Genomic DNA, 27,752 nt, shown 5'->3' with positions numbered 1-27,752 from the left:
TAACTCCATTACTTGGCAGCAAGAGAGTCATTGGTTCGAATCCGGACACTGACGCCAATCTGCCTGGAGCTTGCATTGTCGCTCCCTGTGTCTGCGTGGGTTTCCTCCGGGTACTCCGGTTTCCTCCAAAGGCATGTGTGCATACATCTACATAATATACATACACACACTATGGGGCTGATTTACCAAGCCTTTAAGCCATGACTCATGGAGTAAAAGCAGGAGTAGCAGCCGTTTTGACATTTACTATTGAAATACGCTGCTAGTGCAGTGTATTTCAGTAGTTACTAATGTGCTCAGTGCGCCCAGGAGAGGGCGCATTGTGCACCACTATAACCTGGCGCACTGCACTTTGAAATGTAAATATTGGGGATTCGGGCGGGAGTTTATTAGGGGGGGGGTTGGGGTGATGCAGGGGAAGTGAAGTGACATGTGTTTTAAAGTGTTTGGCGGGCCAAAGTGAAAGTGTTTTTTGAAAACAGATCCCGTACGCTTACACAGTGCGCCTGAACCTCGGGGAGGTTCATTTGCATACTGGGCATGCGTAGAGAGAAATGTCAGGGATTCCCGTGCGCCTTGTCAGTACGCCGAGAAAATCTTGGTAAATACCAAGCGGCGTACCCGTGATTGCGCTGCGTGACGCGGCGCACGGGAATCTCCGAGCTGTTTTCAGCCATGAAGGGGAACTCCGCGCCAAATTTCAAACTTGAAATCGGCGCGGGTCCCCCTCCAGGGGTACATTAGGCTCTTAGGCTTGGTCCGGAACGTGAGGGGTTAAATCGGCACGGGGTTCCCCCCCAAGATCCAAACCAAGCCCTCATCCCAGGCACGCAGTCTGGCCCGGGCAGGAATGGGGGTGGGGACGAGCGAGCGCCCCCCCCTCCCTGAGCCGTACCAGACCGCATGCCCTCAACATGGGGGAGTGTGTGCTGTGGGGGAGGGGGCACTGCCCCCCCCCACCCCACAGCACTCTTGTCCCCATGTCGATAGGGACAAGAGCCTCTTCCCGACAACCCTTGCCATTGGTTGTCGGGGTATGCGGGCGGGGGCTAATCGGAATCTGTGAGCCCCCTTTAATAAGGGGTCCCCCAGATGCCGGCCCCCCACCCTATGTGAATGAGTATGGGGTACATCGTACCTCTACCCATTCATCTGGGGAAAAGTGTAAAGTAAAATAAACACACCACACAGAATAAAATTTATTAATCAGCTCCGGGCCGCCCCCTTTCTTCTTTAGCTCTTTCACAAGGGGGGGGTTTCTTCTTTCCCGATCTTCCGCCGGGACCCTGGGCTTCGGTGATTTCTGCCGGGGGAGGGCACCATCCCTCGGTCCTCTCCGGAGCCTTCCCCCGGGGGCCCCCACCCCATTTAAGCTCTTTTACATTAGGGGGGGCATCCGGACTTCGGCGAGTTCTGCCGGGGGATGGCGCCTATCCCCCGGTCTTTCCGGTGCCTTCCGCCAGGGTTCCGGTCTTCTGCAGGGGGTGCGCCAACTCCCGGTCTTTTCTCTGCTCCCTCTTCTGCCTGGCTCCCCCGCGGAGCCAGGGCTTTCTTCCCTCTTCTTTCTTCTCTGTTCCTTCTGCCTGTCTCCCCCGGGAGCCCATGGTTTTCTTCTCTGTTCCCTCTTCTGCCTGGCTCCCCCGCGGAGCCAGGGCTTTCTTCCCTCTTCTTTCTTCTCTGTTCCTTCTGCCTGTCTCCTCCGGGAGCCCAGGGCTTGTCTCCGCTGTGTTCTCCATTCTCTTCCATTGGATGTTGACACAACGAGGTTCCGCGCTGACATGCTGTGTGAGCGACGGGCATTGACTTATATAGGGCAATGCCACCATGTGACCTCAACCCATGTGACATCACATTCCCTGGGCATGATGGGAATGTGATGTCATATGGGTTGAGGTCACATGGTGGCATTGCCCTATATAAGTCAATGCCCATCGCTCACACGGCACTCCAGCGTCGGACCTCGCCGTGTCAACATCGAATGGAAGAGAAGGGAGAAGACAAGCCCTGGGCTCCGCGGAGGAGCCAGGCAGAAGCGGAAGGCACCGCAGAAGCCCGGAGGATGGCGCCCTCTGGCGGAAAACATTGTCGAAATACGGTGCTGAAGACGGGAGAGGGCAGGTGCCCCCCCCCCGCAGAAACCGACAAAGCCCGGGACCCTCCCCCATAGGCAGGAAGCCTCATGGTGAAGGGGGTCCCGGCGAAATACGGTGCTGAAGACGGGAGAGGGCAGGTGCCCCCCCCCGCAGAAACCGACGAATCCCGGGACCCTCCCCCATAGGCAGGAAGCCTCATGGTGAAGGGGGTCCCGGCGAAATACGGCGCTGAAGATGGGAGAGGGCAGGTGCCCCCCCCGCAGAAACCGACGAAGCCCGGGACCCTCCCCCATAGGCAGGAAGCCTCATGGTGAAGGGGGTCCCGGCTGAAGACGGGGGAGGGCAGGTGCCCCCCCGCAGAAACCGACGAAGCCCGGGACCCTCCCCCATAGGCAGGAAGCCTCATGGTGAAGGTTGTCCCCGCGAAATACGGCGCTGAAGACGGGGGAGGGCAGGTGCCCCCCCCCGCAGAAACCGACGAAGCCCGGGACCCTCCCCCATAGGCAGGAAGCCTCATGGTGAAGGGGGTCCCGGCGAAATACGGCGCAGAAGACGGGGGGGTAGGTGAACCCCCCCGCAGAAAGCGACGAAGCCCGGAGCCCTCCCCCATAGGCAGGAGCCTCATGGTGAAGGGGGTCCCGGCAGAAGACGGCGAAGCCCGGGGCCTAATGGGGTGGTGGTGGGGGGCCCCGGCAGAAGACCCCCGGCTGGCTAATAAATTTATTTATTCATGTGTGGTGTTTTATTTATTTACATTTTTTCCCCCCCAGGTGAATGGGTAGGGGTACAATGTACCCCATACTCATTCACATAGGGTGGGGGGCCGGAATCTGGGGGCCACCTTATTAAAGGGGCCTCTCAGATTCTGATAAGCCCCCCGCCCGCATACCCCGACAACCAACGGCCAGGGTTGTCGGGAAGAGGCTCTTGTCCCTATCAACATGGGGACAAGAGTGCTTTGGGGTGGGGGGGCAGTGCCCCCCTCCCCCACAGCACACACTCCCCCATGTTGAGGGCATGTGGTCTGGTACGGCTCAGGAGGGGGGGGCGCTCGCTCGTCCCCACCCCCATTCCTGTCCGGCCAGACTGCGTGCCTGGGATAAGTGCTTGGTTTGGATCTTGGGGGGGACCCCACGCTGGTTTTCTGCGCGGGTTTAACCCCTTATGTTCCAGACCAAGCCTAAGAGCCTGGTATGCACCTGGAGGGGAACCCCCTTTTTTTTTATTTATTTTTTTTTGGTCTGGAATTACCCTTCATGAACAGCGATCTGTCATTTACCCATGTCAGTCCCACCCCCCCTTCAGTTAGAACACACCCAGGGAACATATTTAACCCCTCCATCGCACCTAGTGTTAACCCCTTCCCTGCCAGTGGCATTTTTATAGTAAGCAATGCATTTTTATAGCACTGATCGCTCGAAAAATGCCAATGGTTCCAAAAAAGTGTCCGATGTGTCCGCCATAATGTCGCAGTACCGATAAAAATCGCTGATCGCCACAATAACTAGTTTAAAAAAAAAAAATAACCAAAATGCCATATTTTGTAGACGCTATAACTTTTGCCAAAACCAATCAAACGCTATTTGCGATTTTTTGGAACCAAAAAGATGTAGAATATGTATCGGCCTAAACTGAGGGATTTTTTTATTTCTTAGAATATATATTTTTGGGGATATTTATTATAGCAAAAAGTCAAAATTATTCTTTTTTTTTTTTTTTTAAATTGTCGCTCTATTTTTGGTTATAGCTCTAAAAAAAAAAAAAAAAAAACGCAGAGGTGATCAAATACCACCAAAATAAAGCTCTCTTTGTGGGAAAAAAAAGGCTGCCAATTTTGTTTGGGAGCCACGTCGCACGACTGCGCAATTGTCAGTTAAAGCGACGCCGTGCAAATCACAAAAACTGGCCCGGTCATTGACCAGCAATATGGTCCGGGGCTCAAGTGGTTACAAATTAACAAAACACTAAAGTTAGCCCAATTTTTGGTGATAATGTGAAAGATGATGTTACACCGAGTAAATAGATACCTTACATGTCACGCTTTACTATTGCAAACACTCCTGGAATGGGGCCAAAATTCAGTACTTGAAAAAAATTTTTTTTCAGGTTACCAGTTTATAGCTACAGAGAAAGTCTTGTGCTAAAAGTATTACTCTCGCTCTAACGCACGCGTCAATACCTCACGTGTGGTTTGAACGGTGTTTACATATGTGGGCGGGACTTGCACAAGTCCCGCCCACATATATAAACATAGTTCAAACCACACATGTGAGGTATTGACGCGTGCGTTAGAGCAAGAGCAATACTTTTAGCACTAGACCTTCTTTGTAACTATAAACTGGTAACCTGAAAATTAAAAAAAAAGGTCGCCTATGGGGGATTTTCAATTACTGAATTTTGGCCCCATTCCAGGCGTGTTTGCAATAGTAAAGCGTGACATGTAAGGTATCTATTTACTCGGTGTAACATCATCTTTCACATTATCACCAAAAATTGGGCTAACTTTAGTGTTTTGTTAATTTTTAACCACTTGAGCCCCGGACCATATTGCTGGTCAATGACCGGGCCAGTTTTTGTGATTCGGCACGGCGTTGCTTTAACTGACAATTGCGCAGTCGTGCGACGTGGCTCCCAAACAAAATTGGCAACCTTTTTTTTCCCACAAATAGATTATTAAATGTACGTGTTTACTTCTGTCTGTAAGGTGGGGGGAATTTTAATTATTATTCTTTAGTTTTGTTACGTAATAATTCACTAAGACCTCCCCTTCAGGCTGGAAAGCATGAATTCAGGGAAAAAAAAAAAAAAAAAAGCTCTCATGCCATTGCAGCTTTGTTCCTACATATGTGATGAACTGAGTCTGCTCAGACACTTAGAAAAATATTATCCTTTCTTTTTAAAAGGTGAAAATCACTTGGATGGTCATAGAAGCATGGTTGGGTTAATACTAGGTGGAAGCACTTAAAAAGCTCACCCAAACTAGAGACTGCAATTTGTTCATGTGATTTCAATTGCTTCATTACTAGCACTGTTATAAAAAGCGGAGATCGATCAGACCTCAGCTGCCCTCATAGGGGCAAGCAGGCAGAAATGCTGTTGCTAAAAACAAATGTTGTTTGATGCATGTTTTTGTTTTATTTTGCCAATGGCTTTTGTTTATTTTTAAATGATGTTCACTTTGATGTATTTGTCTCTGCTGCCTTATTTTGATAAAAATGTCTGAAGCTGTTGGGACGGTTAACCTATGTTTATTGTGATTATTGAAATGTATTTTTGTTTGTGTGTGTGTTTGTTTGTCTTTTTTTGCTTTCCTTGTTTTGTTGACCAATAAAACTTACTTTACATTTTTGAAGTTTGTTTTTTGTTACTTTTTCATGCTACATATTTTGACAGCTGCAGCTGAAATAGGTTTGGGCCTAACAAATTATGTGTGATTTTTGTCTAAGCTTCTTTCCTGGTGTGTAATCATGAAATGTTTGCCATGTTTATTCTCCATGACTTTAAAGACAAAGTGGTAAGTATTTTCTTTTTACTGCAGTGGTCCTCAGCCCTCAAGTACCCCCGACAGGACATGTTTTGTGGATTTCTCTTATCAAGAATTGCTGTCCAGACTGTCTTTTAAAGCACATGTGCAAGATGAAGGAAAACCTGCAAGCATGGCCTGTTGGGGGGGTTTGAAGTGCTGATTTACAGCACTGTGCTTAAATCTAGCGCAAGGCAATCCTATTCAAATTGTGGGTGTTTGAGGGAAGCCAAGTGAGTGTTAGAACCCCTGCTTGTGTTTTTTTTTGGGTTGAGCTTTGTGTCCCTTTTCTTAAAATTGGCTTCACTTCCTGTCACACAGCTGAACAGGAAGTGAGGTTAAAACCCTACCAGTGTCTTTTCCTGGGGACACAGGTCAATCTAACTAGTGTCCCCATTAAGCAAATTGCACTCCAGCACTGCTGTGTACACCCCAAATCATGGGTCTTCAAACTACGGCCCTCCAGTTGTTCAGGAACTACAATTCCCATCATGCCTAGTCATGTCTGTGAATGTCAGTGCATTACAAGGCCTCATGGGATGTGTAGTTCTACAACAGCTGGAGGGCCGTAGTTTGAGGATCCCTGCCCCAAGTGATTATTTAGTTTGGGGTTTAGTAAAGACAAAGCCACTCTGCAAGTACAAGCATAGTTGCTGAAAATGAGAGAGGAAGCACTGATGGTTTTAACATCCAATCCTGTAGAAGCAAAGTTGTTTTTTGTTTTCTTCCTTGCTTTGCACTTGTAGTGCAAAGTGGATTTGCCTTTAGTAAATGGACCCCAAAATCCAAGATCCCTAAAAATTTGGGGTGTACACAGCAAAATGCTAGAGTGCAATTTACATAATGGGAAACTATTTAGATTGATCTCTGTGTCCCCAAGAAAAGATATTAGTAAGGTTTTACCCTCACTTCCTGTTTGGCTATGTGACAGGAAGTGAATGAATTTGAATTAGGGTGAAGACACCTCACAAATGTTGTCACTATCAGGGGTGCACACATCCCCAAAAAATGAGCAGATACTTATTTGCAAATTAATAATTTTTTTGTTAACATTGGGTGGTGTTTGTGGGGTGCCCAACACACACATTCATACATATTAGCAACGCTGTATCCTGGCCTATTGGCATGGTTATATTTTCTTAGGACTCAATAAAACTCTATGAAATTTGTGCTTAAACTAGAACCAGGGGCGGACTGACCACTCATGGGGCCCCCGGGTAATAAAAGAAGATTATGGGGCCCCTCTGGCTTACAGATGGCCACCACGCCAGGAGGCAGTGCAGAGGCAGCTAATATCTTGGGATATTCACATTAAAAGCATGTCAGTTTCGGACATATTAGGGACAGATCTAAAAAAACACAGATTTTTACATACTGTCCCTGGTTTTACTGAGCCTGGCAACCCTGATGGGGCCCCCTAGTGGCATGGGGCCCTCGGGCAGTGCCCGAGTGATTCAATGGTCAGTCCGCCCCTGACTAGAACTATAATCAACACTTTTTATTTTCTTTAATTTTGGATAGAGTGAGGTAGGGTTATAGGCCCTGTCAGTTTATTTTGTATTATCTGTGTCCAATTGGGGAGATTTGCCTTCACTTCCTGCCCCATAGCCAAACAGGAAGTGAGAGAAAAACTATGCAAATTCAGGGAGTCCAGTAACCCCCTCCCCCCCCCAGAACTAGTGTGTGTGTGTGCCCTGAAAATTCCTGGGCGGGTGATACAAAAACAGGGTGTGGCTTTGACAGGAAGGGGTGGGTCATTTTTCTATTAGGAGGTGCAGAAATGTAGTCAGGCCTAGGGCAGCACAAAACCTAAATATGCTACTGCATATTAGGGCTTATTTAGACCGGATCCGATTTACAGCATGTTTTTATATTGTGGGAGGAAACCCACGCAGGCACAGGGAGAGCAAACTCCATGCAGATGGTGTCACGGGCAGGATTCGAACCAGCGACCCTTTTGCTGCTAGGTCAAAGTGCTATACACTACACCACTGTGCTGAACGAACATGATTGAAGCTGAAAGCATGAGATCTTTTTTTTTTTTTCAATACCATGCTTTCCAGCCTTATTGACCCCGCCTCTCTCCATAAAGAGGACCTGTCACACACTAGTCCTATTACAAGGGATGTTTACATTCCTTGTAATAGGAAGAAAAGTGATCCAGAATCAAAAAAGTGACAAAAAAGTGCAAGCAGAAAAATATGAGCTAAAAAAAAAAAAAAATGCCCCTGTCCCTAGAAGCTCGCACTCAGAAGCGAATATGCATGTAAGTCCCCACATATGTAAACACCATTCAAACCACACATGTGAGGTATTGACGCATGCGTTAGAGCGAGAGCAATAATTCTAGCCCTAGACCTCCTCTGTAACTCTGAACTGGTCACCTGTATAAAAAACAACAAGCATCGCCTATGGATATTTTTATGTCCCCGAAGTTTGGCGCCATTCCCTGAGTGTGTACAATATTAAAGCGTGACAAGTTAGGTATCTATTTACTCGGTGTAACATCTTTCACATTATCCCTAAAAATTGGGCTAACTTTACTGTTTTGTTATTTTTTAATTCATGGACCGTGTTTTTTTTTTGGGCCAAAAAAAAAAGGCGTTAGAAAAATGATTGCGCAAATACCATTGGAAAAAATGCAATAAAACTATCCCCTATTTTGTAAACGCTATAAATTTTGCACAAACCAACCGATAAACGCTTATTGCGTTTTTTTTTTTTTTTTTTTACCAAAAATAGGTAGACAAATACGTATCGGCCTAAACTGAGGATTTTTTTTTTTTATATATATATATATTTTTGGGGGGTATTTATTATAGCAAAAAGTAAAAAATATTGCATTTTTTTCAAATACCACCAAAAGAAAGCTCTATTTGTGGGAAAAAAAGGACGCCAATTTTGTTTGGGAGCCACGTAGCACGACGAATCGCAAAAAGGGGCAAGGTCCTTTAGCCGCATTTTGGTCCGGGTCTTAAGTGGTTAAGGAAAGCCCTTCCTGTTTCTCACGGTGCCACATGCTGGCGTCTTCCTCCGGTGAAGGCGGGCCTATTTTCTGGGAATAAATTGCTTGATTCCCAGCCTGCTGCTAAATTTTACAAGCGACTTATCCACACATATGTGTTGGTCCAAGGTAAACAACTGGGAGAATTTTTCAGAAAAATTATTTGGAAGTGGCTGAATTTTGTAACGCGTGCCATAATTTGGCTCATTTCGGGGAGGGCACTGGGTATTGCCATTGAAATGTAGGAACCTTATAGTCCATAAGATATTTGGTTCTGAGCATTACCACGGAGACGATTGACATGGGGTGGGTTGACAATAGGAACGTAAGTCATTTTTTGGGGTGAGTCCCATACAGAATATGAGGCCCAAAAAAATCTTAAACTCTTCCACTGTTGGGTCTCTCATAGATACAGGAATAATAGGACATTGAGTTACTTTAAAATAAATCAAGCATACAGGTTCCATTGGGCCACAATTGATGCTAGCATGTTCTCTGTAAAAATGTAATCGTTAAAATGGGAACTGGGAAAAATTCTGTGTCCACATGGACTCCTGGCTGTGTAGTGGAAGGGGGAATGTTGGCTTCTCCTGAATTAGGAGAGCGCCCCCAAAGGGTTCTGAAGGGCATGAGTCCTAACCTTTTGGCGCTGAGGTGACACCCCACTGGTTTAGATGTGCACTGATTGATGGCACTGACTGATGGCACAGATGGGCACTGATGGCTCAAATGTGCACTGATGGCACTGTGACGCTGATTGACACTGGTGTGGGCACTGTATGTGATGGTGTATAAAATAAATCACTTGCGCTGCAGCACAGAAGCTCTCCCTCCTCACTTGCAGTCTGTCAATGGGAGATGATCTTATATGTTTACATTTCGACACACAGATGGCCACTGTGATTGGGCTATTGACGCCCTCCCGACAAAAGGCTCACGCTGTAGCCGTGCGCGAGGTGGTTAAGGGCCCAGGGAATCTTGGTGCTCGGCTATCTGGATGATCTCCTGCTCAGAGATCTCTCACTACAGGCTCTAGAACAGAGCCTACACAGTGCGGTTTTTGGAAAGCTTGGTTTGAGTCTTAAATACCGAAAAGTCAGCACTGAGATCAGCTCAAAGTTTCAAGTATTTAGGTCTGATTCTAGATACAGTCCGGGCAAGAGTATGTTTGCCACCCATAAGGATATGTGCCCTGAAGGATCAGGTGCATCAAATAAGGGTCCCCAGGCAACCCACCATTCTAGGAAGGATGGTGTCCACGGAGGCAGTGCCCTATGCCCATTTCCATTCCAGGCTTATACAACAGGACATCTTGTTGGCTTGGAACAGGAGAGGGCAACCCCTTGATTATCCCATGTTCTTATCTCCTCGGGTGCGCTTAAGCCTAAGCTGGTGTTTGGAGAGTACTGACCACAGACACCAGTCTCTCAGGCTGGTGAGCGACCCTAGAGGGTTCACAGCCCAGGGGAGATGGTCAAGGGCATAACAGAGCCTGCCCATCAACATCCTGGAGTTGCGAGCTGGATGGTGAAGCTTCAGGCCTGCCCTATCAAGATTCAGTCCGACAATGCCACTGCAGTGACCTATATAAACCCCCAGGGTGGTACCAGGGGTCATTCAGCTCAGAAGGTGGTGAACCACATCCTAGCCTGGGCAGAGAGACATGTCGGTTCTATCGGCAGTCCATGTCCTGGGGTAGAGAACTGGAAGGCAGATGATCTCAGTCGCCAGCAGATCTGCCCGGGGGGGGGGAATGGTCCCTACACCCAAGGGTGTTCCAGGTAATTTGCCAGCATTGGGGTTGGCCAGATGTTGATCTTTTGTCATCCAGGGTCAACAACAAGCTACATCAGTTTGTGTCCCAAACAAGGGATCCCCTGGCAATCGGAGCACATGCTCTGGTAGTTCATGGAGCCAGTACTCCCTGGTTTATGCTTTCTCCCCGAAGCCCTCTCCTTCCACATTTGTTGCACAGTGTTCCACATTTGTTGCACAGTGTTCCGAGAGAGAGGGTTCCAGTCATTCTGGTGGCACCAGCATGGCCCAGAAGCCCCTGGGTCCCAGAGATTGGCAATAGATGGACCATGGAATCTTCCGCGCTGCCCCGATCTACTGTCTCAAGGTCCTCTATTCCACCCCAATTTACAGTCTAAATTTGACAGCATGGCTATTGAAGCCAGGGTGCTGAAAGATCGTGGCATCTCAGGACCAGTGTTGTCTCTAGTGAATGCTAGGAAAGCGGTCACTAAGAAGATCTATTATAAGGTCTGGAAGAATTGTATTGCTTGGTGTGAAGCCAGAAAATGGCATCCTTGGAGATACTTGATTGGGAGAATTCTCTTTTCCATAGTCGGCTGTGGAAATCAGATTGTCTTTGAGTGCAATCAGAGGTCAGATTTTAGCCCTGTCAGTATTCTTCCAAAGGCCTTTAGCCTCCTAAAACTGGTCCGAACCTTTATGCAGTGGGCAACTCATTTGCTTTCCCCCCATTAGGTCCCCTTTGTGTCCTTGGGTCCTTGTTGGTGCTGTCTGTGTTACAGAAACAACCATTTAAACCTATCAAGGAATTTACATTAGTCTGGCTGTCACGCAAGCTAGCCTTCCTGATGGCCATCACCTCGGCTAGCAGAGTGTCGGAATTGGGGGCAATTTCATGTAGGGAACCATAAATAATCCTTCACCTTGGAAAGGTGGTATTGCGTCCTATTCCATCCTTATTGACAAAGGTGGTGTCAGCCTTTCATTGAAATCATGACATTGGTTTGCCGCCTTTTTTTTTTTTTTTCTACCCCCTCGTTCAGCGGAAGAGAGACTGCATTCTTTGGACGTTGTCCACGCAGACAGTTTATTTGTCTAGATCTGCAGAGATCTGAGGATCAGACTCATTTGAAAAAACAAACAAACACGTTTTATTAGTTATGACCGAAGAGAAAAAGTTAAAAAAAATACTGTGAATGTTTGAAATGGAATGAGAAAGGAAGGGTCATTTACAAAGTTCACAGTATACGTTTTGTTGACAGTAATGACATCGTGAGAGAAACATGGAAATATCAACTGCAAATAACATAGCTGTATAATATCTCTGCTGGAACATTAGAACAATATCGTGCTATAAGAAATCGGACATGACCTAAAATAAGGTACAGAGAGTAAAGGGGTTAATAGGAAGGGGGAGGAAGAAAATGAAAAGTAGAGTGTCATCACATTTAGCTCTGCCACAGGTTCAAGGGGGGTCCTCCCTGAGATGCCACAGCTCCCAGATCTTATCGTAGTCTTCCAGTCTATCCCGTATTCTAGCGTTCATTTTCTCCATGAGCTCCACATCCTTGACCCTAGCATACAGAGCATCTGGGGAAGGTGGAGAGCGCCTCTTCCAGTTGAGGGCAACAAGGTAGCATGCGGCTGTAAGGATGTTTAAGTAGCTTCTTATAGGGTTTGGCTATTTTCAATGGGGAGAGGCCTAGTTGGAAGAATTGGATGCCAGAATGGAGCTATTAAAAGACCGTCCCAATAAATGTGGAAAAGGGTGCCTTTATCTCCCTGGCAGTGCCAGCATTGATTAGAACTAGAGGGGTAAATGACATGGCGCACATGAGTCCAGATTGCCTGCCAGGTCTCAATGGAATTTCTTCACCATGTACCCTTTCCCAACGAAGTAGGCATTTAGTATCCGATTTAAATATCGAAGATCAGACTCATGCGCGTGGAGCCCTCCAATATAATGCATTCAAAAGGGGATGGTGTGGAAAATTGCAAGTTTTGAGTTCTAGATTGGGCATAGTGGCGAATCTGCAGGTATACGTAAAACACCTGGCCAGGTAGTTCATATTTATCGCACAGTTCAGGAAGTGCCAGCAATTTTCGGGATCTAGGGTCTACCAAGTGTCCAAAGTGGAATAAATTCCGTGACACCCAGGGTGATGACATGATGGGTGAGGCTATCGGGCACCTTAGGGTTGCAGAGGAAGGAGGTCAGCAGTGATTTTTCAGATTTGAGCTCATGTTCACGAAGCTGGGACATAGACCCCAACAATAGACTAGAGTCTACCTTTGCATTCCAGAGTAAGTTGTTTGGATGTATAGGCACCAACCATTTTTTTTTTTTTTATTTCCGTCCATTTATTATAGAAACATTGGGGATACCAGGAGACTATCGCGCTTAGTTCGGCCGCTTTGTAATATTTGATGAAGTTGGGGAACGTTAGACCCCCATCGGTGCGCAACGCCATTAATACTGATATACATATCCTATGTCTCTTATAGTTCCAAACCTAGCGTATTAAGTTAGCTTGTAGTTTTTGAAGGTGTTTGTAAGGGACAGGAACAGGTAGTGTTTGAAACAGGTACAACAGCTTAGGAAGGATGGCCTTTTTTTTTTCACTGTAAAAGTTTTTTTATTTTGAAGACAAAAAACATTCACACAAACCAATGACAGTACAAAAAGAAAACAAAACGATTGCATAGAGTCACAACCAAAATTCAATACAGCAGTGATGGGATAACAACCCGGCGATGTATAAAGTGGGAGCAAAGCTATAGACAGTCGCCAATCAAGAGAGAGCACTTCAGAGAGGGACCACACGGATGTCCTCCCCGCATCATCACCCCCCCCCCCACTCCCAGAAGGGGGAGCGAGGGGGGTAGAGGAGGATGGGAGACAAAGACGTGAGGGAAGGAAAAAAGAAAAAGGGGGGTGGGGGAGAGGGACCCAAGCCGCCCCACAAGTACAATCACAATGCACAGCTCACATTACAAGGGGACGTTCAGGGATTCAACCAGGTGAGTCAATCCATCTCGACCAGATTTTATCAAATTTCGTTGGACAGTTCCTGCTCTCGTACGTTATTCTATACAGTGGCAACACTCTATTAATCGTTCCCAGCCAGGAGGACACAGTGGGGAGGTCAGGGCCCCGCCATCGGAGCAATATCTCCCTTCTGGCATAGAACAGTGCAAAGGTGATGCATAACTTGGTATACCTATCTCCTTCAACTTCACCCAAGTAACTAAGGGGGAACAGTCTCGGGTCCAGCATGAGCTCCACCCCGCAGCAATCCGAGAGCACCTCCGCCACCTCCCGCCAGTACAGGCCCAGCTTGGGGCAGGACCAGACCATATGGAAGAACGAACCCGTATCTACCGAGCATCTGGTGCACAACGGGCTCCTGGAGAGGTAGATCTTAGCCAGCGGGGTATAGTAGGCCCTGTGCAAAAATTTTAATTGAATAGATCGGTCCCTAGAGGCGATCATGGACGGAAGGTAGGAAGAGACACAGTCCTCCCAAACCTCATCCAGATCTGGGATATCAGTGTTCCATTTAGATAGGACCCCCGCTGTGTTGGTGTCATACGCCAACGTGAGTCGTAGGTAAAGGGACGAGAGGGGCTTCCCCATAACACCTAAAATCAGAAGACGCTCGATCAAATCCGATTCAAGCGTCACCGGTTCTGGAAACTGGGCCGCAAGGGCATGTCGCAACTGTGTGTATCTAAAACGGAGGGAGGATGGGACTTTGTAGATCCGGCTCAGCTCCTGGAAGAACATCACCACTCCACCCTGCATCACATGCCGGAGGGTAAGGACGCCCTGCCAAGCCACACCACCGGGTCGGGGACCGTATTCAGGTGGGGGAGAAGAGGATTCCCCCAAAGTGGGGGATGCGGTGTTAGGCTTCAGAAGTCTAGCCCTAGACGTTGCCCACACCCGAACAACTGTCGCCATGGGCCTCGTAACGGAAGGATGAGCCCTGCAACCACGAAACACCAGGGCAGCGTAGGAGCCAACAGGGCAGCCTCTAGAGTGACCGCCGGGTTCCGTCGCGGTTGGGAAAACCACCACCGGACCGTCATTGGGACTGCCGCCCAGTTGTAAGCAAAGAAGTTCGGGAGGGCCAACCCATCCCCCGACAAGGGGAGATGGAGAATACGCCTAGCCACCCGGGGAGGGTTGCCCGCCCAAACAAAAGCCGTCACTATGCTGTCAAGCCTCCGAAACAACAACCTCGGAATAAGGACTGGGGTCTGACGAAAGAAGTACAGTAATTTGGGGAGGATTACCATCTTGATGAGGTTCCCTCGTCCCACCGGTGAAAGGGGGAGGTTACGCCACGTCGCACACCGTTTGGTCAGATGGTCCAACACCGGGAGGACATTCTTCCCCATGTATGACCCCAATTCAAGGCCCACCCTCACTCCTAGGTAGGTGAATTCTTCGACCCAGCACAGGTGTGTATGAGAGTCCATACGGATCAGCGACGGGTGGAGTGGGAACAGCACCGACAATACGTATACCCGAAAACCTGCCGAACGTCTCGAAGTGGGACAACGCGTTGCGCAGGGAGGCAGAAGCATCCGCCAGGTACAGCAGGGTGACGTCGGCGTAGAGTGACTTTCTCCTCCAGGGGACCCACCTTAACCCCCCCGGACCCCTGGGTCGCATCGGATATGAGCAGCCAACGGTTCCAATGCCAGGGCAAACAGTGCCGGTGACAGCGGACAGCCCTGCCTGGTCCCCCTCTCCAAGGAGAAGGAGGCCGACAAGGTCCCGTTGGTGCGGATACCTGCCCTGAGGCGAGCATACAACATTTGTATCCAGGACAAAAAACGGGGACCAAAACCGAACCGAGACTGAACCGTCCAGAGATAGCCCCACTCGATTGAGTTGAAAGCCTTCTCGGCGTCGAGTGAGGCTACCACCCCGGGGTCGTCGGGACCGGCAATCGCCAGGTGGGTATGCAAGCGCCGAAGGTTAATATTAGTACCGCGACCCGGCATAAAGCCCTTCTGATCCGGGTGGACCAGGGCCGTGATGACCGTATTCAGCCTGTTGGCGAGGACCTTCGCGTCGACATTGAGGAGAGATATGGGACGGTATGAAGAGCAAAGGGTGGGGTCCTTACCGGACTTGGGGATAACCACAATTACTGCCTCGCACATTGAGTCTGGGAGAACTCTGGACTCCGAAGCCTGAGAGAAAAGCGATTTGTAACCTAGGGCCCAGGTCTTCCACATAAGCTTTATAAAATTCAACCTGGAACCCGTCCGGTCCCGGAGTCTTGCCCCCCTGCATCATTTTTAAAGCCGCCTGTATCTCCTCCAGTCTGATTGGGGCGTCTAACTTGCGCACAGAGGAGGGAGTGAGAACAGGGACATCCACCGCCTCACCAAATCGGACAGTTCGTATACCACCCTGGAGCTATATAGATGCTGATAGTAATCAGCAAAACCTTGATTGATCTTCAGTGGAGTTGAGTGGAGGGCCCCGTCCCCGTCCCTGATCTGTGCGATGGCGGTCGTACCCTACTGCTCCCTGGACAACCAGGCCAGTAGCCTCCCCGTCCACTCCCCCTGTTCAAAAATGCGCTGGGATTGATGATGCTTCTTCTGCGTCAAGGCCGTCCGCAAAAGGACAGCCTGTTGCGTCAGGGATTGGAGGCGGGAGTAGTGTTGAGGGTCACTGGTGCGAACATACAGAGCCTCCTGCCTGACCGCCTCCCCTTCCACGTCAGTGAGCACCGCCCTGCGCTTCCTCCACACCCCCGCAATTATCGACTGGTAGTGCCCCCGGGAGGAGGCCTTGAAGGCATCCCATACCGTGGTCTCCGCAGCCGTACCCGGGCTATTCGTCCAGTAAGACCGTAGTGTGTCGTGGAACCTGGGCTCCACCTCCCGGGTCCAAGACTCAGAACCTGGATAGTCTACACTGGGTGCTGTTCGAGTCAGTCGTCAAGGTCAGGGATAGGAGCAAAGGGGCGTGGTCCGAAATCCCGCGGGGGAGAATGGCAATGTCACAAACTCTGGGCAGGACAGGCGCCCCCACATAGGCCAGGTCAATTCGGGAAAAAGATCTATGAGTGGCCGAATGGCAGGGGAAGGCCCGAGATGCCGGGTGTCTCCACCGCCAGACGTCCGTGAGGCCATACGTGTCTGCCCACTCCGCTAGTCCTTGGCGGGTAGTGCCCGATGAGGTGAACCGGTCCATGCCAGTGTCCGGGACCAGGTTGAAGTCACCCATCAGGACCACATTGTCACAGGGGAACTGCGCCAACTTGGCTGCGAGCGCACCCAGGACCCCCAAGGAGGCGGCAGATACAAACCCACCAGCACCCACGGGAGATTGTAAATCAAAGCGTGAACCAGCACAAACCTACCATCAGGATCAAGAACTAGATCAAGGAGTTTAAAGGGGAGTGACTTGAGTACCAGAACACTGACCCCCCTGGCATAATTAGAGTATGTGGAGTGGTAGTGATGACCCACCCATGGCCTCTTAAGGCTGAGGGTTCTACTTCCCACCAGATGCGTCTCCTGTAACACACAAACGTGGGGGCTGTGCTTTTTGATAAATTGAAACACAATAGATCTCTTGATAGGGAAGTTCAAGCCCCGTGTGTTCCAGGAGAGGACATCAAGAGTCGCCAAAGACACCCGTGAGGGAAATCACAGAAGGAGCAATAAAATGTCGGAGCCACGAGCCGTTCCCCGGGCTGAAACACGGCCAGAGGAAGGGCCCCAGCCCACCAACAATGCAATCAAAATAAAAAATATAAGCAGTACTGTCATGTAACATTCAACTGTAACAGGGCCACCCAACTCCCCCCGCCACCCCCCCAAACACTGACGAGGGCTTGCATCCCAAAACAAACCTCGGCCCTCAGGCCAGACATGAGGGCAGTGTACAAGCGGCTACCCGCCCCTGTTTAACAAAACCGCAAAACCTGAGCATCCGCAGCAGGATAAAGTGTGTGGATCACCCGGAGCCCCAGGGGCGCAGTGCTTAGAGAACAGTATCAGAATCTCCCAAAGGGGAGTCAAAGTCAAACGGGTAAATCCAGCTCCTAGAGAGAGGGGAGGGTACCCCCACAAGCAAAACCAGCAGGAGGGGGGAATGTAGGAGGGCATGGGGAAGGGATCCAGTCGCATCACCGGTCCCGATGAGGGGGGGGGGGGCAGCGGCAGTCAGACATGGAAAACAGGGATGTAAACCCCCCTAACCCCCAGAAGTCTGTAGGGCTGCGGGAACACAGGAGGTCCGTTTCCTCTATCCAGGAGAGAGCAGTTAATGGACCCCGCAGCAGCCTTGGGGGACAGGATGGCCCTTAAAACGGGACCCAGACAAACTCCCCCGGTCAGGCAGATGACACCCCCAGCCCCCCTCGGGGAGCCCCCCCAGGAGCCTACTCGCAGTCATGTAGTGAAAGAACGAAGCGAATGAGATCCCAGTTGTCTCAGCATGGCAGGGATTCGGCCCAAGCCGCAGCATCACTCGGGGAAGTGAAGTATTGCACCCTCTTGCCATCTTGGACCCGCAGCTTGGCAGGAAAGAGCATGCTGTACTTGATTCCCCGGTCCCTCAGCATGGCGTGGACGTGGTCAAAGGACTTGCGTTGGCACTGTGTCTCCACCGAGTAGTCCGGGAAGATCAGGAGCCTGGTGTTTTGGAATTTTAGCTCCCCTTGAAGGCGTGCAGCTCGGAGGACGGTGTCTCTGTCCCGGTAGTGAAGAAGTTTAAAGATGAAGGTGCGCGGCGGCGCCCCCATTGGGCCTCTGGTCGCCGGTATAAGGCCCTCTCGATGGAAATGTGAGGGGAGAATCGGGCTCCGGGCAGGAGGATAGGAAGCATCTGTTCCATAAAGGCGACTGGGTCCGCTCCCTCCGCCCCCTCAGGGAGTCCCAGCACCCGGAGATTGTTTCGGTGTTTTCGGTTCTCGGTGTCCTCCGCCCTGTGCTCAAGAACCCTAACCCTGGCCTTCAGGGATTGGAGGTCTGCGTGGTGATCCCTCTGGGTGTCCTCCAGGTCCGCGACTCGTCTCTCTGCCTCCGAAACGCGGTCTCTGAACGTGTCTAGGTTGCGGCGAATGAGAGCTGTCTCCGCCTGCACATGGTCAATCTTCACCGTGAGGGTAGATTGGCAGATAGTGATCGCCGCCATTAGGGCCTCGAACGCCGCCGACCCAGCCTGGATTGCGCCATCCCGTGGAGAGTTGTTTGAGCTGCCATGTGGCAGGCCGGAGCAGGTGGTTTAGGTCCGGACTTCGGCAGAGGGCTCGCAGCGGCGGCTTTCCGACGTGTCTGATAGCCGTTGTTGTTCCGGCGCATTCCCCGGGAGACAGGGCAAGAAGGGGCAGGGAATCAGCTCGGTTTCCTCACTCGGATAAAGGTAGGAAGGGATCTCAGAGCGGGAGCTCAGCCACTACACGTCCGCTCCCAGCGCCATCTTGGACACGCCCCCCAGGGAGGATTGCCATCTTGACAGAGGCAATACGCCCCAGAAAATAAATATAATGGGACTTCCACTTTTTGCACCAGTTCCCCTAATTGATCTAAATCTAAGGGGTGATTAACCTTGGTACAAGGTGGTAAATGTTGGGGTAATGCAAATCCCTGGGTATTTCAGGGCAGTAAGTTTCCAGTTATTGGGGAAACGGGTCTTTAAGTGGTGAATGTCATCCTCGGGAATATTCATTGGAAGGGCCTCTGACTTGGATGCATTTATTTTTTATCCCAAGAGGGCCCCATAGTTGTCAAACTCAGCATGTAAATTCGGTATGGAGATCCTAGGCTGGGTCAAAATTTGTAAAATATCATCCGCAAACGGAATTTTTTAAATTCCCTCACTCTAAACTATATGCCCGAATGTCCGGATTCTTCACCTGCTATTCAATACACATTATCATAAGTGTAAACATAGGACATCTTCACACAATAGCAGGGTCAATTGGCAAAGAGAACAGACAGATGGCTGGAGGTGACGGCATTAGCATCTCCTTACACTGCATGTCCCAACAGTATGAATCAGTCACTCTAATATGGCATATACAGGGTCCCCAGGCATACAGCTCACAAAGAGCACCGTTCCCCCAAAAGCCAGGGCCCATGATCTCAAGGCAAAAGGCTAGCATTCAGTCCCCTCCGAAAGCCTCTGTCCTGGGTGAGTCTGTCACAGATGCATTTATTTTATATCCCAAGAGGGCCCCATATTTGTCAAGCTTGGCATTAAATTCAGTAGGGAGATCCTAGGCTGGGTCAAAATTTGTAAAATATCATCCGCAAACAACGGAATTTTTTTAATTCCCTCCCTCTAAGCGATATGCCCGAATGTCCGAATTCCTACTAATAGATGCTGCCAAAGGTTCAACACATATTGCAAATAATAAGGGTGAAAGAGCACATCCTTGGCAATTACCATTTAGTAACTGGAAAAGAGGATGAGAATGCAAATGGGGTTTTCACTTTGGGTGTAGGGTTGGTGTAAAGGTGTTGGATGGCACGCAGGAATTAGGGATTCCTGGCTGTCTGTTTGCCACATCAGTCAAGTCCTATGACTTTTCTGGTGTTATCTCCTGCTTGGCGGATAGGAACACAGCCCACCTGATCTTTATGGATCAGGGAGGGTAATACACCATTCACATGGATTGAGAGGAGTTCAGTAAGTATTTTTTAGTTCAAAAGGGCTATGGGCCTATAACTGGCACATCGGGAAGGGTATTGTCTGTCTGGTTTTGGGATCAGGGTGAGAGAGGATCTCTACATGTCAGTTTGGAATGGGGGGTTTGCTGAAGGAAAGCATTGAAGAGTTTACACATGTGCGGAAGCAACAGGGAAAGGAAGGATTTGTAGTACTCATATGGTAGGCCATCCAGGCCAGCGGATTTATGAGTGGGTAGGGTTTTGATAGTCATCGTAAGTTTTTTCCTCTGTGATGGCGCATTGAGAGAGAGGAGGTCCGAGGGCTGGAGTTGGGGAACCCCATTCTGCTCTAGATAATGATTCATGCGATCTACCAAATCAGGCGGGGGAGGCTTATGAGGGATCCTGGGATTATATAGGTCGGTGTAGTATTCCTCAAAGGAATTAACAATATCTTGGGGGTTGAGATAGTGGGCAACTCAACCTAATATTAATTTGGTCGAAATGTGGGATGGTCAGTTTTCTAGCTTGTAATGAGTGTGTCTTATCCATGTCAGACTCCTTTTTTGCCAACTGTGTCTGCCAGTTGGTCATTCAGGCCAATGGTCTGAAACGTAAGGCGGCTCCTCTCCTCGCATGGTTATTCTACCATGCGTGTAGGAACCTCTTGGGCTTTTTGCCATCAGGTATCTGTTGCTCAGATTTGTAAGGCTGCTACCTGGTCTTTAGTGTATACGTTCACAATATTTTATCAGGTAGATGTTAGAGCAGCCGAAGATTAGTGTACTACAGGCTGACGTTTTTGTCTGGCATTGGTGTCTCACCATCAAGGCTATTGCTCTGAGATGGCCCAGTAGGTAATGCATAATAGCCTAACTCTGTGTCCTGTGATATATGATGAATAAAATAGGATTTTCTCTTTCGTTAATGGACGGACACAGGACTCTTGACAAAGTGGGTATTCAGCCTTCAACTAGGAGAGGACTAGGCAGAAACAGGTTAATTTTTAAACACATCAAACAAACTGTACAGTACCGCCCCTGGGGTGGTCCCTCTAGGTACAACCCCTCATCCTGCCTCATGCAGCTCAGTTTTTTTCTGCCTAGTATAGGAGGTGGACATGGCTCCCTTCGGGCCCATGGTCTGTGTTATTTTTTTTTCTATTTTTCTCTACTTTTTGTTCCTGGGAATCTACTATCAACTGCCGACTGGGCAACAGGCTGAATCCCAGATCCTTGTAGTCCCACCAGCTTCAGCCATCGAGTGTGTGCCGACCTCTAGCTACGCGCTGGGTTGTCCACGACGTGCCCCGATACTCCAGGGGAGGCCGGCGAGCTACATGCTCCAGGGCACACATATGACTGGGCTCCATGCTTGAATCGCAGTGTGCCGGGCTGACACCCACTCCCGTTACCGCGCAGGAGATGGACCTGTCCGGAATGCCTTCCAGCGTATCCACAAAGGACGAGTGAGTAATGGCTCCCCTGCCTCGGCAGGCGGACTTAGCTGGGCATTCCTGGGGGGGGGTCAATTAGGGGATACCACCCTGCCTTTCCTCCCTCCCTTCCCTCCTACCTGGGCCTTTGAGCCAGGCTGGCTGCATGTGCTGGGGGTCCGCCCGGGAGGAGTTCTATCCGTTAGTGGGGGGTTGAGTGGCTGCTCCGGCCTCCTGGGGTGCGGTTTCTGCTGTCTTATTGTGTAGGGGCCTCTGTAAGGAGGCCCCGGGTGTTTGCGGCCTACTAGCGGATTTTTCCGACGGCCATTTTGGCAGCATTTTGTGCTCTGTTGTTCACAGCCACCATTTTCTTGTGGCCGCGTGTCTGTTTACAGTGCGACCGCTCAGTGTCCTTTTTGGGGGAGTTCTTTGGCCTCTGGTGTCTGTCATATGGCGTGAACTGCACAGCCACGCTACAATGTGGCTATGTGACACGGCAACGGTGGAGTGGCAACGGGGCAGTACCGTTCGGGTGGTGAGTCCTCTGGGGGGGGGTCCTCGTTCTTTCTGCAGCGGTTAGGAGGGTGAGCTGTGTACCTGGCCATTGCTTCCCCAGGGGTGTCAGACGCGTATAGCGTCGGAAGCGGATGCCTCCTCCCCAGTGACCCCCGGATTGGCAGCTGCTGCCCCTGCACCTGCTGTGTCAGTGGACGCTATGTCATCGGTCCTGGCAGTTTTGTTGCCAGGGTGGAAGCGGCGCATTGAAAACATCTGACTTATGACGAAACGCGTTTGGGTGGATGCGCAGTGACGTCACCACGCCGAGGAGGAAGGGCTCCGTTCGTTTGCCGGCCGGCATCTGTTTTACATGAATGATTTTACTTGTGTCTTGTAAGTATAACTTACTCTTTTTAATAAACGTGTTATGCGGAATTATGCTATGGTGCATCCTCTTTTTACACATGGTCATTCGGTGTAGTCTGCGGATGTGAAAGAAGTAATTTCCAGGAATCTGTAACCTGTGAGTTCACTACAACTTTTAAAGGCCGCGGCTGGGCTATAGCGATTGCTAATCAAGCTTGCCCTGTCTGGTAAGCGGCTTTGATACCTGGTGGCGGGTCTTCACTTAAGTGTGTAGTATCTGTCACGGTGGTGTGAAGTTTGGGAGCATATCTCACAAGACCAGATTCATTTGTGTGCACTGTGAAAAGTGCATCTTTTGGACTGTACATATATGGTTTAACATATTTTAGTTTCAGTGGACTAGAAGTTTTTGGTGCAGTGGCGCAGCTTTGACCCCTTGTTGTCTATATTGTTTTGTGTATGGCACGCAAGCTGCTTCCTTCCTTTATACTCAATTAGTTTATTAATTTGTTGAATATGTTCTGATTGTTATAGTTTAATTAGCACAGTTTTTCCTTGTTTTATTAGGGAGTAATAATGCCCTCTCCCCCTGCCGTCTTCCGGGGACAACTCTGTAGTGGGGCCAGACCCGACTACTACTGATGACCTGGTTCTGATGCGTCAGGGGACAAGGGCCGAGACGGATCGGACAGTGAGGGTGTCTCCGGGTCATCGCAAAAATAATGGTTCTGGCATGTGATCTGTTCACAGCAGTGAGTGATATGTTAAGGATGGGGAATTCTGCGATGTGGCAGAGATGTGGTCCCCTTCGGGTTCAGTAAGCCGGCCCGCTCTACTAAGGGTTTCCTTGTGTATCTTAGCTTGATAAGCTTTTGTACAAGGATTGGGAAATCCCACAGAAGGTATTTTTGGGCTCAAGTAATTTGGTGGTCTGTTGCCCTTTTAAAGGAGAGTTCCTGAAAAGATGAACCTCTCCCCCAATAGCGGACCCTCCTGGTGTCCAGACTGTCTTCACAAATTCGGTGCTCGGTGGACATCTCTGATCCCCGACTGGTGTGTTTGCGAGGTAATTTGATCGGGGTACAAGATAGTTTAGCTCTTGTCCACCAAACAGATTTTTTTCTGGCCCTTCTGAGTGAGAGGTGAGCGTATCTATGACCAATCTGGCCCTCCGTGACTTTGGTTGGGGGCTGGACTCTCAGAATTCCGTACTGGTGCCGGCTCAACGCCTAGTGTTCTGGGGTTGTTTCTGCCTCCTCGGAGGCGAACAATTTCCTCCTTGGGGAAAAGTTGCAGTCCCTTCAGGCTGCAGTGCGGCAGCTGGCATCCCAAAGTTAGTCGTCATTCCGCCTTTGCTTGCGAGTCCTGGGTCTCGTGGTAGCCTCCTTCGAGATGGTACCGTTTGCTCCATTTCACACTTAAATGTGTTGCAGGGGAAAATTCTGTCCACATGGGACAAGTGTCCATCGTCCCTGGTTTGTCAACTCCGGATGAGCCACCTAGTCAGGACCTCCCTGGTTTGGTGGCTGACATCACTGGCACTTCTGTCCGGTATATGGTTCCTTCCCTTTCACTAGATGGTGGTCACTACGGACGCCAGCCTTTCCGGTTGGGGGGTAGTCTGGGGGGCTCAGTCGACCCAGGGTCGCTGGACTCCGGAGGACTCCTGCCTGCCGATCAATGTCTTGCAACTCAGTGCGATCCGGCTGTGCCTCTCTGCGCGGTCCCGGAGGCTACAGGGGCGTCCAGTCAGGATCTAGTCGGACGACACCACAGCGGTGGCGTATGTCAACCATCAAGACGGGACAAGTGCGGCGGCTGCTTCACAGGTCACTCACTTCCTGAGGTGGGCTGTGCAGAGCGTGCCGGCTCTCTCGGCCCGTATTCTTTCCGAGCTTGGGAAACTGGCAAAAGGACTACCTGAGTCGTCAGATGCTGGACCAAGGAGAATGGTCTCTACACCCGGTTGTGTTTTTTCGTCTCACTCACCGGAAATGGACCCGCCAGACGGGGACATCATGGTTTCTCATCTCAATCGGAATGTATTGAGGTTTGTGGCCAGGTCAAGGACCCCTGGGCAGACGCGTCAGACGCGTTGGTGACACCGTGGGGTCGGGATAGGCTTATCTATGCCTTTCCTCTTCTGAAGTTTTTTCCACATCTGTTCGCAGAGTGGAGATCGAAGGCATCCTGATTGCTCCCGGTTGGCCTTGGCGTCCCTGGTACGCCGACCTAGTGCGTCTGGTGACAGACGTTCTCTGGCGTCTGCCACTATGAGAGGGCCTTCTGTCGCAAGGTTCCGCGCCGAGTAAATAGATACCTAACATGTCACGCTTTAAAATTGCGCACACTCGGAATGGCGCCAAACGTCAGTACTTAAAAATCTCCATAGGCGTCGCTTATTTCGTTTTACAAATTTACAGTTACAGAGGAGGTTTAGTGCTAGAATTGTTTCTGGCGCTCTAACGCACGCGGCGATACCTCACATGTGTGGTTTCAACAGCGTTTACATATGTGGGCGGGACTTACGTGTGTGTTCGCTTCTGAGCGCGAGCTACCGGGGATAGGGACGTTTAAAAAAATATATATATATATATATATATATATATATATATATATTTTATTTTACTAAATTTTTTTTATTTTTACACTTTTTTTTTTTGATCACTTTTATTCCTATTACAAGGAATGTAAACATCCCTTATAATAGGAATCACTGTGACAGGTACTCTTTATGGAGAGATGCAGGGTCAATAAGACCCCACATCTCTCCTCCAGGCTGGAAAGCATTAGATCGTGAAAAAAAATTCACCGATCTAATGCTTTCAGCCGCGATTGCGGCTGTGTTTACATTCCAGGACCCGGGCGTGACGTCCTAACATCGTGCCCGGGCCTCCGACGATCATAGAGATGACTGGTGACCATCTGGTCACCAGTCTACTCTATGGTTTCCATCGTATGCCGGCGGATCGTTTCTCCCTGTCTTCGATGGCAAAGGATAGCCCGGAGAAGCACCAGATGGCGGCCGCTATGATCGTTCTTATAGTGCAGGGATTCGCCGGCTGAAGAGATGGATATCTGAATGATGCCTGTGGCTGCAGGCATCTTTCAGATATCCACACTGAAAGTCCAGGACGTCATATGACGTCCTTGGGCTGAAAGTGGTTAAGGTCATTTCGATTTTTCCTCTTTGTGGGGACATTGTGCTTCCATCAGTGTGTCCTAGTCCGTCGCATCCTGATGGGGCGGCGTGGCATTCTTTGGACGTTGTCCGAGCAATAAGCGTATACTTGTCGACCACTGCTCTGTTCCGGAGATCAGACTCGCGGTTTGTTTTCGGTGGCTGGGCCTAGGGAGGGCCTGGCAGTCAGGTTTGCCACCATCTGTAGGGCGGCGACCTGGTCGTCCATTCACACTTTCGCTGAATTTTTGCACGCCTGATATGAGTACATCTTCGGATGCTTCCTTCGGCTGCAGCGTTTTGCAGGCGGCTGTTTAAAAGTTGCAACTCCTCCGTTGAGGAGCCCTGTTTTGTTTTGGGGTGAAGTTTTGTTTTTAATGCTGTTCCCACCCCTTTTTTTGGGATGTCCCACTTTGTCAAGAGTGCTGTGTCCGTCCATGAACGAAAGAGAAAATAGGATTTTTGTACTCACTGTAAAATCATTTTCTCTGAGTTCATGGATGGACACAGCACCCACCCCTCCTTTTCTCTGTTTGTACTGCTTTTTGACGAACTGAGCTGCATGAGGCAAGGAGAGGGGTTGTACCTAAAGGGACCGCCCCAGGGGCGGTACTGTACAGTTTGTTTGTGTTTAAACATTAACCCGTTTCTGCCTAGTCCTCTCCTAGTTGAAGGCCGAATACCCACTTTGTCAAGAGAGTGCTGTGTCCGTCCATGAACTCGGAGAAAAGGATTTTACGGTGAGTACAAAAATCCTATTTTTTTTTTCCGCCATACTTTCCTCTAAAATCATTGTCTTTGAATATATCATGGAACACAGAGGTCCCTCCCCTCTTTTGAGGATTTAGTGCTTGCTACAAAACTGAAGTACTTCCTATATAGGAGGGGTTATATAGGGGCGGACTTCCTGTGTAACACTTTGTCTACCAGTGTCCATTCACCTAGAGTGGGCATATAACCCAGTAGGTAATGAATAATAGCCTTAACTCTGTGTCCCATGATGCATTCAAAGAAAATTACTTTACAGGTGGTATGACTAAAAAAATGTATTTTTTTTGTACTAAAGGCTCCTCAAACTGATATAAGGCTAATAGGCGCTTGAGCGAAGCATACCGTTTGTCAGGGTGTTTATCCTTATAGAGAAAGTGTTGGAAGAGTGGGTGAGGTGGGAATGTCTGTGACTTTGGGGGCTATAATGGATCCAAGACTGGTAACAATACTGCTAGAAGTAATAGGTTGAGCCCCTAGAGTGGTGTGCACTGCATGGCTAGGAGCCTAATGGTCTCTCTAAATAGAAGCCACCTGGTGTCTTTTCTTTGATTTGCCAGGGGCAAGTTTATCAAAGACTGGAGCGACTCAGAATCAGATAGTCTGAGGCTGATGGCTCAGAAGCTGCCAAGGCCATTAATAATTTGGATACTTAAACTATGGGAGAAGGCATGGCGTGTTTGTGGTCTCTGCTTTCAGGATCATCAGATAATTGGGTGATTTCAGATATAGACTAGATCTGTCCGTATCTGAAGGAGCTAAAGCACATTTAGATGACGGAACTGACTAAAGTACTACGTGGCTCTTTGCAAATGGGAACAGCAGTGAAGGGGTACTTCCTCAATGCTTTATAGAAAAAGCTTCCTTTATGATCCAGTCAGTGCACAGTCCCACAGAGTTCACTTTCTTGTGTGGCAAAAACCATCAGGAACAGGATATTTTAAAGACATTGAGAGGCCTACTGTATGTAATAAATTTAGCTCCTAGTGCTTGACTCACTCAAAGTGAGTCATCAGAGAAAACGGACTTTGAATGAAGAAGAAAATTCTTGGAAGAGATGCTAGCAAAAATAGGTTAGTCCATCAGACTTCTAGGACACGAACAAAAAACGAGGCATGCGGATAAAATGAGGGGTTCTCCTTCCAGTTAAGTCTACTTTTTTTGCAGGGGACAGTTTAGAGGAACTGCAGTCTGCTCACATAATTTGTAATAACATTTTTTTTGCCATTCTAAAGCTTCCCTCCAACCACTTTATTTTAATTATTTTATATATTATTATTTTATATATACTGTGATTCTGTTCTTGCTAAATATGCAGCAGAAATCTCCCTCCACTGAGTCTGGCTGCAACCATTTTAGCTGTGGGCAGCTGAAGCTGCTAAATGTTCACTTCCTGGATTTACAGAGGCACACTTGCAGCTCTCATTGGCCCTCTTAACTTATCCCCCCTCCATTCCTGGAAAACTCTCACGAGA

At 49.2% G+C, this 27,752-nt stretch overlaps 1 protein-coding gene across 1 annotated transcript in view; it reads left to right on the top strand.

Annotated features, from left to right (window-relative positions):
• LOC120927566 (inactive peptidyl-prolyl cis-trans isomerase FKBP6-like) overlaps nucleotides 1–27,752 on the top strand; it is a 179,954-nt gene that overhangs the window by 84,241 nt on the left and 67,961 nt on the right. The window lies entirely within an intron of this gene.

This window comes from Rana temporaria, chromosome 2 (genome assembly GCF_905171775.1).
Source record: "Rana temporaria chromosome 2, aRanTem1.1, whole genome shotgun sequence".
Lineage (NCBI taxonomy): Eukaryota > Metazoa > Chordata > Amphibia > Anura > Ranidae > Rana > Rana temporaria.
Note: the sequence above shows the minus strand (reverse complement) of the source record. Positions and strands in the feature narration are given on the sequence as shown.